Source organism: Arvicola amphibius, chromosome 8, assembly GCF_903992535.2.
Source record: "Arvicola amphibius chromosome 8, mArvAmp1.2, whole genome shotgun sequence".
NCBI lineage: Eukaryota > Metazoa > Chordata > Mammalia > Rodentia > Cricetidae > Arvicola > Arvicola amphibius.
Genome location: NC_052054.1, coordinates 42,077,828 through 42,080,215, shown reverse-complemented (window position 1 = coordinate 42,080,215; position 2,388 = coordinate 42,077,828).

Sequence of the window (2,388 nt, the reverse complement as noted above, 5' to 3'; positions counted from 1 at the left end):
TTTTTATTTTTATTTAGTGATTTTTGGTTTTCGAGACAGGATTTCTCTATGTATCTTTGGCTCTCCTGGAACTCACTCTGTAGGCCAGGCTGGCCTTGAACTCACTGAGATTCGCCTGCCTCTGTCACCCCGTGGGGGTGGGAACAACCTGCTCAGAGCTCACACAGCTGTGGGGAGAGCAGGAGCTGGCAGGTGACGGAGCATAACCAAACCCAGGGGGATCCAGTCTAGACTCCATGGGCTTTCCTGAGAAAGGATGTAGAGTTGGGAATTCATAAATCCTTCCTCATCTCTCTTCCCACAGATGAAAACTAACCCCCCTCCAAAACTTTGTTCTGATGTGAGATCATTTGAAGAGAAAAATGCCAATATTTTTAAATAACTTTTTGTAGAAAATTTCAAAGCTACAAGAAGTTCACAAAAATAATATTTCACCAACAATCATTGTATCTTTTTTTAAAAAAAGATTTTTTAGTTGATTCTTTGGGTATTTCATATCGTGCATCCTAATCCCACTTTTTTTTCCCAGACCGTCCACATCTGCCCTTCACCCTTGTAGCGCCATTCCCTAAAAAAGAAAATGAAAATATCAATAAAACAGTAACAAAGCTATCACTCCTCCCTCTTTCCTGCCTCTTCACCTCCTCTTCATTTGCCTCAGTGGCATTGGGAGCTACATTGGGTCATGCAGTAGATCCTTTTGTTCAAAGAGTTTTACTTGCAAATGTTCATGGCAATGAATTGTTGGTCTGATTCAAGGCTTCTGCCATTCCATCAATACTGGACCCTCACTAAGACTCCTTTTGGATATCCTGCTTTTGCCCTGAGTCGTGGAGATCCTGCAGCTACGGTTCCCTAGGACCAGTTCCTTCACACACCAGGAGATCATAGATGTGGCAGATGTTGGGGCGGGTCAGCTCAAAGCCCTGGATGTGGGCCTGGGTGGAAGCTGAGGGTTAATTTAAGTTCAGATTAGGCTTTATAAATATTTTTATAAATTTTTTATAAAAATTTTAAAATAGATTATAAATCTAGAAGATTTATAATTCAGTCAATGACGTTTAGATCTATTTATAATAAATATTCTTATTATTCTTCCAATTTTAGTTCCTTTCAACTTTCTAAGAAGGTTACTTCTAACTACAAAGGTTTGAGTCACACTAGCTTCCTCCAAACTAAAACAGAGATGAATCAATAATTCCTAGAGGAAAGAAACTGTTAACAGTTTCTGAAAATAGTGGTGCTTTTTCAGCTGTGAGAGCTCAGAGAGGCTGAGGCTGATTTCCCCAAGTTCAAAGCTAGCCTGGGCTACATAGTGTTCCAGTTCAACCTAGGCTATAGAATAAGATTCTGTTAAAAAAAAAAAACTAAACAACAACAACAACAACAAAACTAACTAAAAGTTTCTAGAATCAGCGTATCTGATTCCCTCCTGTGTTTTAAAACTTAAGAAAAAAAGATGTGTGTCTTTATTAGGGTTTTTTATTGCTGTGGAGAGACACATGACAACAACTCTTATAAAGAAAACATTCAGTTGAAGTGGTGGCTTACAGTTTGAAGAGGTTCAGTCCATTTATGATAATGACAGCGAGCATGGCAGTGTGAATGCAGACAAGGTGCTGGCAACATCTTGACCAGAAGGCAACAGAAAGTCAACTGACCATCACACTGTGTTAAGTTCAGGAAAAAGATCTCAAAAACCCACCCCCACAGAGACACACTTCTTCCAACAAGGCCACACCTCTTAGTAGTGCCACTCCCTTTGGGAGCCATTTTCTTTCAAACGACAAAAGGATTTCATAGGTCCCAGCCCATACTCAGTGCAAAAGGAAAGAGGACGGCATTCAGAGGTTAGACTTCTGCAATACTTCTGAGCCGAGTCCAGGGCAAAAGTGAGAAGATGGGAAACAAGAGATAAAGTGGCTGATGAAACTGCAGCGCCAGCGCCAGCGCCAGAACATCTTCCTGATAGAAATCTCATCGAGAAGGAGCAGAAAAGGGGAAAGAGGGCAAGCTTATGTGTTTCCATTCTTGAAAGACAGCTTCCTTGGAGACCCAGCTGACGTGCTTGCCTTCAGATGAGCCCTTGCTCTTCCTTTACCAACTGAGTCCATACAGGATGGTGATTTCTCTGTTTCTTTCCTTTTTTTTTAAGCTTGCTTAACTTGTTTATAAAATGAGGTGTAAGAGATTTTGACATCTGAGGCTGCTTAGGGGTAACTGCTTGATTTCTCAACACAAGACAGGTCATTGTGTATTGAGGTGAAAAGAAAATTAAAGATAAATTGACTGGAATCCCTGCAGTATTCAAGGTGCCAGCTTCAAAAGCAGAGGACCCTCTTTTCACCACAGTCTAGAGTTTGTTGGTTCAACTAAGTTACCCAGATA